Raw genomic sequence first — 17548 nt, 5'->3', positions numbered from 1 at the left:
GGACGTCGATCACGTTGATTGAGTCATCGGTCAGCAAGCCGGGGCAACTGGGACAAGGTGAGGGGTCATTGATGGATCACCAACCAACCTATACTAAGCACTTTAGGATAAGCAGGCAAGGTACAATGAGGAGGTTACAAAAGCAGGTTATGGATCATAATAGACGAAATCAAATACAGTAGCAAAATCTAATGCAAGCCCTAGTTCAGCTTCGTAATAGCCTATCAGTCCGGCCCATAGATATTGGGCCGACGGCCCGAGGACTCCTTAATCCAGGACTCCCTCAGGGAAGAAATAGTAAATACGTAGCACACAGATGCAATACTAAGCATGACATGACGAAACGCGGTGCTAGGGTGTTCTAACGCGGTGCTACACGATACCAGCGAAGGGGGACCGAAGTTTGACATTTTCGGACAGAGAAAATGGAGGGGAGGGTTCCATGTTCGCTATGCTAGGGGCATGCGACAGACGAACGGACTCCGTATTGGGAATCGTCATATTTTTGTGAGCAACTTTCATGTATAAAACTTTTTCATCCGAGTTACGGATTATTTTATATTATTTTTCAAATATTTAAACAATTTCTGAATTTATTTTAATTCGAAATAAATAGTAAATTGCTAGTTGCACCCAACACAATGTACACAGGGACTGAGAGGTGGGCCAGGGGGACCCAGTTGACCAGTCAACGTTGACTGGTCAACAGGGGGTGGGCCCCCTGTCATTGACTCATTTAACTAATTATAGATTAAATAGTTAGTTAACTAAGTTAATTAACTTTTTAATTAATTGATTGATTAATTTACTAATTAATATTATTTTTTAAAACTTTTTGAAAATAAAAGCCAGGGCACTGGGCCCGCTGGAAGTGGCACGAGGCCAGCGGGGCGGGTCCGTGGTAACGGGCGTGGGCGCCCGTCGGTGCCGAAGCCCGCCCGGGCGCGGCCTCCGGCGAGGTCAGGCGAGGCGGCGGCAGTTGCGAACAGTGGCATCGGTGGCGAACAGCGGCAGCAGGTGGGGCACGTAGGCGCGGGCAGGGGCCCGGGACACGGCCGGCATGCGGGGCTGCGGTGGCGGCCGGCGCAGAGGGCGCCACGGCGGGCAGTAGCCAGCATGGGGAAGCGAGAGGAGGCGAGGCCAGGGGATGGAGCGGCTGCGAGGGGGCGGCAGATGCGGTGGGTGATACGTCTCCAACGTATCTATAATTTTTGATTGCTCCGTGCTATTATATTACCCGTTTTGGATGTTTATGGGCTTTACTTTACACTTTTATATCATTTTTGGGACTAGCCTACTAACCAGAGGCCCAACCCGAATTGCTGTTTTTTGCCTATTTCAGTGTTTCAAAGAAAAGGAAAATCAAACAGAGTCCAAACGGAATGAAACCTTCGGAAGCGATCTTTTTGGAACAAATGCAATCTAGGAGACTTGGAGTGGACGTCAAGAAGCAGCCGAGGCGGCCACGAGGCAGGAGGGAGCGCCCTAGGGGGGTGGGCACACCCCCCACCCTCGTGGGCCCCTCGTGGCTCCCCTGACCTACCTCCTTCACCTATATATATATACACGTACCCTGAAAACATCTAGGAGCACCACGAAAAACTATTTCCACCGCCGCAACCTTCTGTATCCGCGAGATCCCATCTTAGAGCCTTTGTCGGTGCTCCGCCGGAGGGGGAATCGACCATGGAGGGCCTCTACATCATCTCCAAGGCTCTCCGATGAGTTGTGAGTAGTTTACCACAGACCTTCGAGTCCATAGTTACTAGCTAGATGGCTTCTTCTCTCTCTTTGAATCTCAATACAAAGTTCTCCTCGATTTTCTTGGAGATCTATTCGATGTAACTCTTTTTTGCGGTGTGTTTGTCGAGATCCGATGAATTGTGGGTTTATGATCAAGTTTATCTATGAGAAATATTTGAATCTCCTCTGAATCTTTTATGTATGATTGGTTATCTTTGCAAGTCTCTTCGAATTATCAGTTTGGTTTGGCCTACTAGATTGATCTTTCTTGCAATGTGAGAAGTGCTTAGCTTATGTTCCCATGAGATCCCATCTTGGGGCCTTTTCCGGTATCCTGCCGGAGGGGAATTCGATCACGGAGGGCTTCTACATCAACTCTATTTCCCTTCCGATGAAGCGTGAGTAGTTTACCTCAGACCTATGGGTCCATTGCTAGTAGCTAGATGGCTTCTTCTCTCTCTTTGATTCTCAATACCATGCTCTCCTCGATGTTCTTGGAGATCTATCCGATGTAATCTTCTTTTGCGGTGTGTTTGTCAAATCCGATGAATTGTGGATTTATGATCAGCTTATCTATGAATATTATTTGTATCTTCTCTGAATTCTTATATGCATGATTTGATATCTTTGTAATTCTCTTCGAACTATCGGTTTAGTTTGGCCAACTAGATTGGTTTTTCTTGCAATGGGAGAAGTGCTTAGCTTTGGGTCCAATCTTGCGGTGTCCTTTCCCAGTGACAGTAGGGGCAGCAAGGCATGTATTGTATTGTTGCCATCACTACGAAAAGAAGACACATCCGTGACATTTTGGGCCGAACGAATTTTTTTCCTATCATACTTATGACACTTCTATGACGATAATTGTGAAAAAACCCATTATCATCATAGATGTGGTGGGCTCCTACTTCTATGACAAAAAATCATGACAGAAAATGGGCTTTTCATCCTGGGCGGGCCGGAGACGCAGCTGCATGACATTCTTTGGGCCGTCCATGACGGGAAAAACCGTGGTAGAAGCGAGGGCGGGGAAAATTTCGGGATGTTCCCGGTTACGGTGGGTGGTTGGGGCCGAGCGATGCGCGTTTCTCTCGTACACATACGCGTGTGGGTGTGAGGCGTTGGTGTCACATCCTAGCTAGGCAGCCATTAGAGTGTTGCATCATGTTTACTCTTCATCAGAAACTTGAAATGGGGATCTGTGAAACCCTCAGAATCATTTTGAAAATGACCCAAATAAAAATTTCTCCAAAGGGGTCCAAGAAAATGCTCATGTTGCTCTCTGAAAATATTGGACAGAGATAAAAATCAAACCAATATTTTTAGTGGCTCATGGACATTTATTTTGGGCATTTGGAATTAATGCATAAATATTTGCATTGGAAATATATTAATTATATATATTAATATATGCCCAAATATTATGCCAATTATAAAAGAGCTCTGGAATAATATATATAGCTCCTGCAAAAATTGGCATAAGTTAAATAAATGATTTAATATATTTTTTTAAATCAAAACAAATGTCAGAAATTAAAAAAACAGAAAATTTATAACAGGAGGAGCTTACCTGGGCTCCTCCACTGTGCGGCCCAGCCAGCTGGCTGGCCCAGCCAGCAGCCGGCCCAGCCCACCTCCCTCCTCTGTCGTCTTCGTCCCGACAGAGGGAGGGGAGTGTGGCCGGCGCGCGCGCGCGCCACCGCGCCACGCCACCTGCTCGCCTGCTTGCCTGCCCTCCCCTCCTCGCTCGATGCCCTGGACGACGCCACGCCTCTCCCCCTGCTCTCTCTCACTCTCCCCCGGCTCTTCCTTCCTCTCCCTCGCTCTCTCTCTCACACGGCCGAACACCACCGTCGCCGCCGTTCGCCGTAGCAGCCATCTCCGGCCACCCCTCGCTCCCCCGACTAGCTCAGAAGCTCCGCCACAACCCCCTCTTCCTCCCCACCGCTCCACAGCTCCCCGGAAGCCCTACATCGCCGCCACGTCGCCGTTCCCCTCTTCGGACTCCGACCATCGTCGCCGTCGAATTCGTCGTCTCCAACGCGTCCCCGAGCCCGCTTCGACGCCCACTGCAACCGCGGTGAGCTACGCCACCGTTTCCCCCTCTTCTCCCCCTCGTTCCCCCACCGTAGCCTCCTCCCCACCACGGCCGAACCTCCGCCGTCGCCGAGCTCGCCGTCGACGCAGCTCCGGTGACCATTTGGTCACCCCGACGAGTCCAACGAGTTCGCAAGACCCCGTAGAGCATCCCTAGCGCCTCGCTTCGCTCGACTTCGAGCTCCAACCCCGTTCCCGTGCACGACCGAACCCCGGCGGCCGCAGCCGAGCTCGCCGCCGTCGACTCCGGCCACCCCGACCCCAACGGGCTCCGCCAAGAGCTGCGGGTTGTCCTCAGCTCCACTCCGGTGGTCTCCGCGGTCCGTTTGGTGGCCGAAATGACCAAAACCACTTCCGCCGCCGCGTCGGGCTCGCCGGCGACTAAACGCCGGCAGCCGACATTGACTTTGACCACGGGTGGGCCCTGGTTGACTCCCCTGAGTCAATGACAGGTGGGGCCCAGCCCTGTTAATTAAACAGGATTAGTTTTAATTAAATTTTAATTAAAATAATCACCCTGACATGCGGGACCCACTGTCAGGTTTGACCCAGACCTGTTCAGTTGACCACTGACGTCATGCTGACGTCATGCTGGCGCAATAATTATATTTCTGGATTTAATTTAAATCAGGAAATTCCAGAATATTATTTAAACTTCAAAAATTCATAACTTTTATTCTGTAACTCCAAATTGGACAAATTATATATGAAAAATGATCAGAAAAATCCAATCTATCCATCTGTACTATTTTCATGCATGATCAAACAAGTTAAATTGATGTTTCAAGCAGAACAAGGAAAGGCACTTTAAAAGGCCATATTTGAATTTGGAATTTGAATCTTTGATTCAAATTTGTTCAAACCCTTCTGGCTTAGTTGCATTAGCCCAACACACTCATATTGCCATGTTTCATGCATGCATCATATTGTTGCACATTGTTTGGTGATGCTTGTGTATCGATGTCCTTTGCGACAGGTTCTGTCCCCGAGGAGTACCGTGATTACCCTAACGAAGAACCGTATCCGTGCATCGAACCATCAGGCAAGCAACCAACCATTTGATCATATCGATACAATCCCATGTTCTCGCTCCTGCTCTCTTTTACTGCATTAAGACAACGCGATTCAAACTGCTGTGTGCTACGGTAGCTGAACCCATTTCCTCTGCATGACCTGTCATTGCCACAGTAACTAGATGAAACCCACTAGCATGTGTAGGAATTGATTGAGCCCTATGTATGTGTTGTTCCTACCTTGCTATGCCTGCTATGCTTAGAGTCGTGTCAGGTCTGGTTCATCTGGGTGATGGGCTAGAGTGAAATGATTATGTCGGTAATGAGAGTGGTGTGGTGAACACGATTTGGTAAAGGTATCGATGAGAGGCCATGTAGGAGTACATGGTGGGTTGTTTCATTGAAGCCGACCTTAAGCACTGAGATCTGTATGTGTGATTTAAGAATCAGCTACTACCATACATTGGGCCCTGAAATATGACCCCGCTCGACTTCTTATTCACCCTAGCTCTCTGTCCAGGAGTTGCAAGTAGTTTCTGGTGTTTGTAGCCTACTGGAGGCCGTGGACAGCGCTGACCGTAGGGGTGGGCTGTGATGCGGTAGGTACGTGGCACGGTGTACCGAATACCCGTTAGGTATCTCGGGAACCCTGTTCACATCGTTCGGGGCCGTATGGGAAACCTCGGCCGGACTCCCTGCGGATGGAACCTGAATAGGCGATAAACCTGGACTAGAGGCTTAAGTGTTTAGGTAGGTCGTGGTCTACACCCACGTCGGCTTTCGCTTGAAGTCTGCCGAGCACATGTCGTGTGCAGACGCTAAGTGGTGGAAACATGTATGAAGAAGTACACCCCTGCAGGGTTAACATGATCTATTCGAATAGCCGCGTCCGCGGTAAAGGACTACTTGGTTGCCTATACAGTTCATAGACAAGTAAATGGAAACTACTAAAAGCCTCAAGATAAGTGTGAGTGCCGAGGATGGCTCTTCCGTAGGAAGACGGAGGTGGATCCTCGGTAGTGTATTGAAGTGGTGAGTAGTGGACTCGTGTGCGCAAAACCATTTCAAATTGGAGTATCGTAGGATAGCCTAGCCAAGAGTCAAAGCTGGCTTGCTGCAATAACTCCACCAACCCTTCTTGATACTATGCATGTATGTAGGATCTGATGTAAGTCTTGCTGAGTACCTTTGTACTCATGTTGCTATAATCTACATTTTTACAGAAGACGCTGCAACCCCTTCTGATGGGTTCTATGTAGACGTTGACATCAACGAGTAGGCTAAAGACCCAGGTGGTGACCCTGAGCTTGTGATGGACCACGTAGTATAGCTAGGCTTTCCAAGCCTCTTTTATTTTACTAGTTGTCTGTACCCAGACAATGTACTTCCGCTGCTGGCTTGTATGACTGTATGACTTGTATGTTGGGTCGTGAGACCCGTACCTTTGTGTATGATATGTATGGCTCCCTGAGCCTTAAATAAAGTACTTGTGTCGTAGAGTCATGTTGTGATGCTTCGTTGTATTTGCACATATCGAGCATATTGTGTGTATGATTGAAATGCTTGGTATGTGTGGGATCTGACTATCTAGTTGTTTATCTTTAGTAGCCTCTCTTACCGGGAAATGTCTCCTAGTGTTACCGCTGAGCCATGGTAGCTTGCTACTGCTCTGGAACACTTAGGCTGGCCGGCATGTGTCCTTCTTCGTTCCTGTGTCTGTCCCTTCGGGGAAATGTCACGCTTTGAGTACCGGAGTCCTGTTAGCCCGCTACAGCCCGGTTTACCGGAGTCCTGCTAGCCCAGTGCTACAGCCCGGACCCACTTGCTGATGACCGACACGTTCGAAGCTGGGTCATGGATGCCTGTCCCTGTAAGTCTGTGCCACTTTGGGTTTACGACTAGTCATGTCAGCCCGGGCTCCTTATCATATGGATGCTAGCGACACTATCATATACGTGAGCCAAAAGGCGCAAACGGTCCCGGGAAAAAGGTAAGGCGACACCCGTGGGGATACCGTGCGTGAGGCCGCAAAGTGATATGAGGTGTTACCGGCTAGATCGATGTGACATCGAGTCGGGGTCCTGACAGCGTTGGCATCAGAGCCGGACTGCCTGTAGGTTCTCCAAGCCAAACTGGTCGATGTTGAGTCTAGAAATTCTTTAGCTATATGTAGGGGAATTGTTTGTGGGTTGGAACGTAAGGCTCTTTTTACTTCTTATACCTTATGACTTTCTGATCTGAGTCAGTCCATTCTTCCACCGGGGTTAAGGAATTAGGATCTATTCTCTCTATCAGGATCACGTGTTATTAATCAGTAGTACCTTATAAGTTTGGTGGTTACAAGCCTAGTTCAGTTCTACTACCACATTATGTTGCCAGAATGGTTTCAGAACTTTGACATGATGATGTTGAGTGTGTACGAAATCCTTTGTCAAATGTCTCAAAATCCTTCTTGAGCATTTACAGCTGTTATGCTGCCGAAATTTTGCTAGAAATTCTAATGCCCTTGCATTATGATTGTGCTTTCAGATGGCCACTCGCGACCTCAATCAAGTGGTTCGCCTGACTCGATGCCTAGATGTACCCGGCCATACTGCTAAGTTGGTCAGGGTAATGACTGAGGCTGGATACCGCTGGTATCCTGAGTACACGGTCGAAGAGCAATTCCGGGACTTCAATCAAAGCCAGTATCTCTGCACTGTCAGGATATTTCCATCTTATCCTGGATCCACCGAGCCTCTTCACTGTTCCTATGGACTCGGGGTTACTATTGAGATGGCTGTGCAGGACGCCGCCTACTCTATGATGACCATTATGCGAGTCAGATCTGGTTTATTTCGGGACTCTGATTTCCGGTATATGCCAGGATCACTTCCGGGAGCACAAGGATATCTCCAGGCTATCTATGCTGACTCCACTCAGGAGGATTCACGGACTCGCACCACTGCTGAGATGCTCGAGGATAAGGACCGTGAAAATCGGGCCTTGAGGTTAGAGCTCTTCAATACCCGTGCTGACCACTGGGCCACTTTGACTCGGTTCGCACCGGCGGTGCAAGCTGGATATTCAGATATGCGCGATCTCTATCCTGTGAGATCTGCTCTGCCAGACGTGATGGTTTGGCGTGATGTAGGAGGCATCACCCCACCTCGCGGTCCCCGCAGGCCACCGTTTGTTGGTCCAAGGCCTCATCCTAGCCCCTATGGTCCACAAGCTCCGCGAGACCGTCTGTTTCCGGATGAACATGTTGAGCTTCCAGGCTATGGAGGTGACTTCTACGAGGACTACTACGGATCGGTCTGAGTTAATGGTAGTATCACTAGTTTGCACTAGCTGTGTCGTCTATCGTCCTACGTGACTCGTGGGATATGATCTAGTTTGTACTCTTTCCGGAGGTGTAGAAAAATAATGTATAGGAGCTTGGAATGCCTCCGATGAGATGTAATCCTTTTCCCACCGTAATAGTACTTTGTTTGGTCTTGTACTAAACCTTGTATGGTGTGTATGACGATGGAATAAAAGAAGCAGTTTCTGTATTTACCATGTCATACGGATGATCATCTTACATTCCGAATTATTCCTTACATTATGTATCCTATGTCGGAATTTTATCGTTCTGACTAAATCATTGTCTTGTTACCTAGGATGGTCAACACGCGCGCTAACCCTGCTTCTCAAGAGCAGGCCGAAGGCAGTGAGGGCAGGAATGAAAATCTGCCTCATCCTCCTTCACTAGCCGAGGTTATGATGGAAGCTGAGAGAAACAAGCGGGAGACCAACCGTTTGTTGGAGCGTATTGAACAGAATACAACACACCATCAGAGGGCTAACGTGGTGTCACTCAGTGATTTTATCAAATTGCATCCACCCACGTTCCACCACTCCGTCGAGCCTCTCGACGCTGATGACTGGCTTCGCAGTATCTCTCACAAACTGCGTTCCGCGCTGGTAGCGGAGGCTGACAAGGTCACCTTTGCTGCATATCATCTTGAAGGCCCCGCCAGTCTATGGTGGGAGAATTATGGAGCTATGCGCCCAGCGGGCCATGTCACTACTTGGGCTGAGTTCAGCGAGGCTTTCCGTGAACATCACATTCCGGAGGGTCTCATGGACCGTAAACGTGAAGAATTTTGCAGTTTCACCCAAGGCCGACTTTCTGTGGATGCCTATAGCAGGGAGTTTGGTAATCTCGCTCGATATGCAACTGAGGAAGTGTCTACTGACGCCAAGAAGCAAGCAAGGTTCCGTAAGGGCCTTAGTCCTGAGCTTCGCCGCGACCTCCGTCTGCATGAGTGCACATCTTTTTCGAAACTTGTCAACAAAGCCATCAGTGCTGAAACTGGTCAGACTGACTATGACGCAACACGCAAGCATGGCCGTGACATGGGTTCCTCATCCGGTGCTGGTCCTCAAAAGCGCCGCGTGTGGGTGCCCAACACCGCCCTGCCACCCAGGTTCACACCGAGGCCATCTTTCCAGGCACCTCGCCCTGTTCAACAGTCTGCACCGACCAAGCCCTATGGGGGTCCAACCAATAATGCTCCTCCACGTACCAGTTCCGTGACTTGTTTCAAATGTGGGGAATCTGGTCACTATATGCGTGAGTGTCCCCAGACCAACCCCAATCAATCTGCTAAAGCTGTTGGCCGTGGCAAGCCGACAGGGAAAGTGTTTCATGCTAAACCGGTCACCGCTTCACGTGGCCATGTTAACTGTATCTCTGCCGAAGAAGCTCAAGAGGATCCCAACGTCGTTCTCGGTACGCTTCTTGTTAATTGCCACCCGGCATCTGTTCTTTTCGATACAGGAGCCTCTCATTCTTTTATATCTGAAAACTATGCTCGCTTGCATAACGTCGCATTCGGTGATATGCCAACCTCTATGGTAATTCAAACTCCGGGATCCAAATGGCAAACTTCTAGAGTAAGCCATGGAAATGAAATCCAAGTCGACAGGCTTGTTTTCCTCGCATCTTTGATAGCCCTTAAATCTTCAGATATTAATATCATTTTGGGTATGGACTGGATGTCAGCTCATCAAGCTAAAATTGATTGCTTCTCCAGGACTGTTCAACTCACCCATCCTTCGGGGAAGATAGTCAATGTTTTGACCCGAATAGCCAAGCGACAACTATATTCTCTTAACGCCAGCCCTCTGCCAGACCTTGAGGACGTTCCGGTAGTCCGTGACTTCCCGGATGTCTTTCCAGAGGAATTGCCAGGTGTTCCACCTGACAGAGATGTTGAGTTCGTAATCGACCTCATCCCCGGAACCGTTCCGATTGCTAGAAGACCCTATAAGATGGCACCCCTAGAACTAGCCGAGCTTAAGAAGCAACTCGATGAATCCTTGAAAAAGGGTTTCATCCGCCCTAGTTCATCTCCGTGGGCTTGCCCCGTCCTGTTTGTCAAGAAGAAGGATGGTACGGACCGGATGGTTGTAGATTACCGACCTGTCAATTTGGTCACAATCAAAAACAAATATCCACTTCCCAGGATCAACGATCTGTATGATCAGCTCGCTGGATCCTCAGTCTTCTCCAAGATGGATTTGAGGTTGGGCTACCATCAAATCAAAATCAGAAACGGGGACATTCCTAAAACGGCCTTTGTTACTCGTTATGGCCAATACGAGTACACCGTCATGTCCTTCGGTTTAACCAACGCTCCAGCCACTTTTTCTCGGTTAATGAACTCAATCTTCATGGAGTATTTGGATAAATTCGTCGTGGTTTATCTCGATGACATACTCATCTACTCCAAGAACGAGGAAGAACATGCCGAACATTTAAGGCTAGTGTTGAAGAAACTTCGAGAGCATCGCCTTTATGCCAAATTTTCGAAATGTGAATTCTGGTTGTCAGAAGTGACCTATCTGGGTCATGTAATATCTGGTAAAGGTATTGCTGTTAACCCTGAGCGAGTTCAAGCCGTTCTTAATTGGACTCCACCTGAATCGGTCAAGCAAGTTCGGAGTTTTCTAGGCTTAGCGAGCTATTGTCGTCGCTTTGTCGAGAACTTCTCCAAGGTTGCTAAACCTCTAACCGAACTCCTCAAGAAAGATAAGAAGTTCGAATGGACTCCACAATGTGAGCACAGCTTTCAGGAACTGAAAAGACGCCTGACCTCTGCTCCCGTACTGGTACCGCCAGACTTCTCCAAGGACTTTGTTATCTACTGCGACGCCTCGCGACAAGGACTAGGTTGCATTCTTATGCAAGATCGACACGTAATTGCTTACGCTTCACGGCAATTGCACCCACATGAGGAGAATTATCCTACTCATGATCTAGAGCTTGCAGCCGTAGTCTATGCACTTAAGACCTGGCGACATTACCTCCTCGGTAATCGTTGCGAGATATTCACTGATCACCAAAGCCTGAAGTACATCTTCACCCAACCGGATCTGAATCTCAGGCAAAGACGTTGGGTTGAATTGATCACAGACTTCGACTTAGGAATAACCTATACCCCAGGGAAAGCCAACGTCATGGCCGATGCGCTAAGTCGTAAATCTTATTGTAACAACCTGATGTTACAACAAAGTCAACCGCTTCTCCATGAGGAATTTCGGAAGCTTAACCTTCACATTGTACCTCAAGGTTTTCTTTCCACCTTGGTGGCAAAACCTACTCTTACGGATCAAATCATCGCTGCCCAAAAGCGAGATAAGGGAATATCTAAAATCAAAGAGAACATTGCTAGCGGAGGTGCTAGTTGTTTCTCCACTAATGATCATGGTGTTGTGTACTTTGAGAACCGCCTAGTGGTTCCCAAGAACCAGCATCTACGGCAGTTGATCCTTAAGGAGGCTCATGAATCTCCTCTCACCATTCATCCCGGTAGCACTAAAATGTATCAGGACCTACGCCAGAGGTTCTGGTGGACTAGGATGAAGAGAGAAATTGCTCAGTATATTGCAAATTGCGACGTTTGTCGTCGTGTAAAAGCAGAGCATCAACGGCCTGCTGGCACCCTTCAACCCTTAGCTATTCCTGAATGGAAATGGGATAAAATTGGTATGGATTTCATTACCGGTTTTCCTAGGACCAAGAGAGGGAATAATGCTATTTTCGTCGTGGTCGATCGTCTTTCCAAAGTAGCCCATTTCCTACCTGTTCGTGAGAGTATAACCGCTAGTCAGCTGGCAGACTTATACATCTCCCGAATAGTGTCTCTCCATGGTGTTCCTTTGGAAATTAACTCGGATCGAGGAAGTCTTTTCACCTCTCGATTTTGGGAAAGTTTCCAAAATGCTATGGGAACCCGTCTCTCCTTTAGCACCGCCTTCCACCCTCAGTCGAGTGGTCAAGTGGAACGCGTCAACCAAATCCTAGAAGACATGCTTCGAGCCTCTGTTATCTCTTTCGGAATGGACTGGGAGAAGTGCCTTCCATTTGCCGAATTCGCCTATAACAACAGCTATCAATCTAGCTTGGGTAAAGCCCCTTTTGAAGTTCTCTATGGACGACGATGTCGAACACCCCTTAACTGGTCAGAGACCGGGGAAAGACAATTCTTTGGCCCGGATATGATTCAGGAAGCAGAAGAACAAGTTCGTATCGTTCGTGAAAAGTTGAAAACAGCCCAATCCCGTCAAAAGAGTCAATATGACCGAAAACATAAGGCTATGACTTTCGAGGTTGACGAGAAGGCTTATCTTCGGGTCACCCCTCTGAAGGGAACCCATCGTTTCGGTATCAAAGGCAAATTGGCTCCTCGTTACATTGGACCTTTTCGCATTCTTGCCAAACGAGGAGAAGTTGCCTACCAGTTGGAACTACCTCCGCACCTCTCCAGAGTTCACGATGTCTTCCACGTTTCTCAACTCAGGCGTTGCTTTTCGGATCCTATCCGTGGAGTGGACCACGAAACGCTTGATCTCCAAGATAATCTTACATATCGAGAGTACCCCATTCGTATCCTCGATCAAGCCGAACGTACCACGCGACGCCAGAATATCAAGTTTCTCAAAGTTCAATGGTCGCACCATGCTGAGGATGAAGCAACTTGGGAAAGGGAGGATCGTCTTCGACTCGAGTATCCCGCCTTCTTCCCGGAGGAACCCAAATCTCGGGACGAGATTCTTTTGAGTGGGGGTGAGTTGTCACATCCTAGCTAGGCAGGCATTAGAGTGTTGCATCATGTTTACTCTTCATCAGAAACTTGAAATGGGGATCTGTGAAACCCTCAGAATCATTTTGAAAATGACCCAAATAAAAATTTCTCCAAAAGGGTCCAAGAAAATGCTCATGTTGCTCTCTGAAAATATTGGACAGAGATAAAAATCAAACCAATATTTTTAGTGGCTCATGGACATTTATTTTGGGCATTTGGAATTAATGCATAAATATTTGCATTGGAAATATATTAATTATATATATTAATATATGCCCAAATATTATGCCAATTATAAAAGAGCTCTGGAATAATATATATAGCTCCTGCAAAAATTGGCATAAGTTAAATAAATGATTTAATATATTTTTTAAATCAAAACAAATGTCAGAAATTAAAAAAACAGAAAATTTATAACAGGAGGAGCTTACCTGGGCTCCTCCACTGTGCGGCCCAGCCAGCTGGCTGGCCCAGCCAGCAGCCGGCCCAGCCCACCTCCCTCCTCTGTCGTCTTCGTCCCGACAGAGGGAGGGGAGTGTGGCCGGCGCGCGCGCGCGCCACCGCGCCACGCCACCTGCTCGCCTGCTTGCCTGCCCTCCCCTCCTCGCTCGATGCCCTGGACGACGCCACGCCTCTCCCCCTGCTCTCTCTCACTCTCCCCCGGCTCTTCCTTCCTCTCCCTCGCTCTCTCTCTCACACGGCCGAACACCACCGTCGCCGCCGTTCGCCGTAGCAGCCATCTCCGGCCACCCCTCGCTCCCCCGACTAGCTCAGAAGCTCCGCCACAACCCCCTCTTCCTCCCCACCGCTCCACAGCTCCCCGGAAGCCCTACATCGCCGCCACGTCGCCGTTCCCCTCTTCGGACTCCGACCATCGTCGCCGTCGAATTCGTCGTCTCCAACGCGTCCCCGAGCCCGCTTCGACGCCCACTGCAACCGCGGTGAGCTACGCCACCGTTTCCCCCTCTTCTCCCCCTCGTTCCCCCACCGTAGCCTCCTCCCCACCACGGCCGAACCTCCGCCGTCGCCGAGCTCGCCGTCGACGCAGCTCCGGTGACCATTTGGTCACCCCGACGAGTCCAACGAGTTCGCAAGACCCCGTAGAGCATCCCTAGCGCCTCGCTTCGCTCGACTTCGAGCTCCAACCCCGTTCCCGTGCACGACCGAACCCCGGCGGCCGCAGCCGAGCTCGCCGCCGTCGACTCCGGCCACCCCGACCCCAACGGGCTCCGCCAAGAGCTGCGGGTTGTCCTCAGCTCCACTCCGGTGGTCTCCGCGGTCCGTTTGGTGGCCGAAATGACCAAAACCACTTCCGCCGCCGCGTCGGGCTCGCCGGCGACTAAACGCCGGCAGCCGACATTGACTTTGACCACGGGTGGGCCCTGGTTGACTCCCCTGAGTCAATGACAGGTGGGGCCCAGCCCTGTTAATTAAACAGGATTAGTTTTAATTAAATTTTAATTAAAATAATCACCCTGACATGCGGGACCCACTGTCAGGTTTGACCCAGACCTGTTCAGTTGACCACTGACGTCATGCTGACGTCATGCTGGCGCAATAATTATATTTCTGGATTTAATTTAAATCAGGAAATTCCAGAATATTATTTAAACTTCAAAAATTCATAACTTTTATTCTGTAACTCCAAATTGGACAAATTATATATGAAAAATGATCAGAAAAATCCAATCTATCCATCTGTACTATTTTCATGCATGATCAAACAAGTTAAATTGATGTTTCAAGCAGAACAAGGAAAGGCACTTTAAAAGGCCATATTTGAATTTGGAATTTGAATCTTTGATTCAAATTTGTTCAAACCCTTCTGGCTTAGTTGCATTAGCCCAACACACTCATATTGCCATGTTTCATGCATGCATCATATTGTTGCACATTGTTTGGTGATGCTTGTGTATCGATGTCCTTTGCGACAGGTTCTGTCCCCGAGGAGTACCGTGATTACCCTAACGAAGAACCGTATCCGTGCATCGAACCATCAGGCAAGCAACCAACCATTTGATCATATCGATACAATCCCATGTTCTCGCTCCTGCTCTCTTTTACTGCATTAAGACAACGCGATTCAAACTGCTGTGTGCTACGGTAGCTGAACCCATTTCCTCTGCATGACCTGTCATTGCCACAGTAACTAGATGAAACCCACTAGCATGTGTAGGAATTGATTGAGCCCTATGTATGTGTTGTTCCTACCTTGCTATGCCTGCTATGCTTAGAGTCGTGTCAGGTCTGGTTCATCTGGGTGATGGGCTAGAGTGAAATGATTATGTCGGTAATGAGAGTGGTGTGGTGAACACGATTTGGTAAAGGTATCGATGAGAGGCCATGTAGGAGTACATGGTGGGTTGTTTCATTGAAGCCGACCTTAAGCACTGAGATCTGTATGTGTGATTTAAGAATCAGCTACTACCATACATTGGGCCCTGAAATATGACCCCGCTCGACTTCTTATTCACCCTAGCTCTCTGTCCAGGAGTTGCAAGTAGTTTCTGGTGTTTGTAGCCTACTGGAGGCCGTGGACAGCGCTGACCGTAGGGGTGGGCTGTGATGCGGTAGGTACGTGGCACGGTGTACCGAATACCCGTTAGGTATCTCGGGAACCCTGTTCACATCGTTCGGGGCCGTATGGGAAACCTCGGCCGGACTCCCTGCGGATGGAACCTGAATAGGCGATAAACCTGGACTAGAGGCTTAAGTGTTTAGGTAGGTCGTGGTCTACACCCACGTCGGCTTTCGCTTGAAGTCTGCCGAGCACATGTCGTGTGCAGACGCTAAGTGGTGGAAACATGTATGAAGAAGTACACCCCTGCAGGGTTAACATGATCTATTCGAATAGCCGCGTCCGCGGTAAAGGACTACTTGGTTGCCTATACAGTTCATAGACAAGTAAATGGAAACTACTAAAAGCCTCAAGATAAGTGTGAGTGCCGAGGATGGCTCTTCCGTAGGAAGACGGAGGTGGATCCTCGGTAGTGTATTGAAGTGGTGAGTAGTGGACTCGTGTGCGCAAAACCATTTCAAATTGGAGTATCGTAGGATAGCCTAGCCAAGAGTCAAAGCTGGCTTGCTGCAATAACTCCACCAACCCTTCTTGATACTATGCATGTATGTAGGATCTGATGTAAGTCTTGCTGAGTACCTTTGTACTCATGTTGCTATAATCTACATTTTTACAGAAGACGCTGCAACCCCTTCTGATGGGTTCTATGTAGACGTTGACATCAACGAGTAGGCTAAAGACCCAGGTGGTGACCCTGAGCTTGTGATGGACCACGTAGTATAGCTAGGCTTTCCAAGCCTCTTTTATTTTACTAGTTGTCTGTACCCAGACAATGTACTTCCGCTGCTGGCTTGTATGACTGTATGACTTGTATGTTGGGTCGTGAGACCCGTACCTTTGTGTATGATATGTATGGCTCCCTGAGCCTTAAATAAAGTACTTGTGTCGTAGAGTCATGTTGTGATGCTTCGTTGTATTTGCACATATCGAGCATATTGTGTGTATGATTGAAATGCTTGGTATGTGTGGGATCTGACTATCTAGTTGTTTATCTTTAGTAGCCTCTCTTACCGGGAAATGTCTCCTAGTGTTACCGCTGAGCCATGGTAGCTTGCTACTGCTCTGGAACACTTAGGCTGGCCGGCATGTGTCCTTCTTCGTTCCTGTGTCTGTCCCTTCGGGGAAATGTCACGCTTTGAGTACCGGAGTCCTGTTAGCCCGCTACAGCCCGGTTTACCGGAGTCCTGCTAGCCCAGTGCTACAGCCCGGACCCACTTGCTGATGACCGACACGTTCGAAGCTGGGTCATGGATGCCTGTCCCTGTAAGTCTGTGCCACTTTGGGTTTACGACTAGTCATGTCAGCCCGGGCTCCTTATCATATGGATGCTAGCGACACTATCATATACGTGAGCCAAAAGGCGCAAACGGTCCCGGGAAAAAGGTAAGGCGACACCCGTGGGGATACCGTGCGTGAGGCCGCAAAGTGATATGAGGTGTTACCGGCTAGATCGATGTGACATCGAGTCGGGGTCCTGACAGCTGGGCTGTAACTGAACCCGAGCGAGGCGTTGGCCTATACCGAACCCGAGCGATTGCACTGGAGACTACGTGTTACTGAACCCGAGCGATCGATCGATGGCTGTTAACTGAACCCGATCGAGCGATTCCTTCGCTACTGCTGCTAACTGAAGCCGATCGATGCTGCCTCTGGATGAAGAGTGAGCGTTGCGCGCGCGGGGGGGGGGGGGTGGATGAACAGTGAGCGGTGGGGGTGGATGAACAGGACCCCGTGGTGTTGCCTCTGGATGAACAGGACCCCGATCGATCGAGCCGGTTGGGGCTGGATGAACAGGACCCCGTGGAGGGCTGGATGGACAGGACGACCCCGTGGAGGGCTAGATGAACATTAGACGGTGGAGGGGTGGATGAACAGTAGCCCATGAAGGGGTGGTTGAACAGGAGCCCGTGGAGAGGGGTGGTTGAACAGTAGCCGGTGGAGGAGCGCGCGGTGGTGGCTGGATGAACAGGAGCCCGTGGATGAACAGTCACACGTGGAGGCTG

The sequence above is a fragment of the Triticum aestivum genome, chromosome 5B (genome assembly GCF_018294505.1).
Source record: "Triticum aestivum cultivar Chinese Spring chromosome 5B, IWGSC CS RefSeq v2.1, whole genome shotgun sequence".
Lineage (NCBI taxonomy): Eukaryota > Viridiplantae > Streptophyta > Magnoliopsida > Poales > Poaceae > Triticum > Triticum aestivum.
This window is presented reverse-complemented; position numbering follows the sequence as displayed.